Here is a 245-nt window from a genome sequence, read left to right as displayed (position 1 = left end):
CCCGCCCCTCCCTCCCGTTCGCCCCGCCCCACCAGCGCCCGCCTCGAAGCAAAAATCAAGTCAGGCAGGCGGTTGGGCCCGGCGTGAGCTCCGGGAAGTTTTAATGGGGGTCCCGGGACCCGCCCCTCGGGACGTGGGTTGGGGTGGGGAAGGCTGTGCCATTATCGTTTCGGGTGGGGAGTGGGAGGAGCCGGCACCGGGAACCGGGCTGCGGAGGGTGCCGAGGCCGGGGAAGGAAGGGGCGT

This window comes from Myotis brandtii, unplaced genomic scaffold (assembly GCF_000412655.1).
Source record: "Myotis brandtii unplaced genomic scaffold, ASM41265v1 scaffold240, whole genome shotgun sequence".
Classification (NCBI taxonomy): Eukaryota; Metazoa; Chordata; class Mammalia; order Chiroptera; family Vespertilionidae; genus Myotis; species Myotis brandtii.
The sequence above is the reverse complement of the archived record's forward strand: the minus strand, read 5'-3'. Positions refer to the sequence as shown.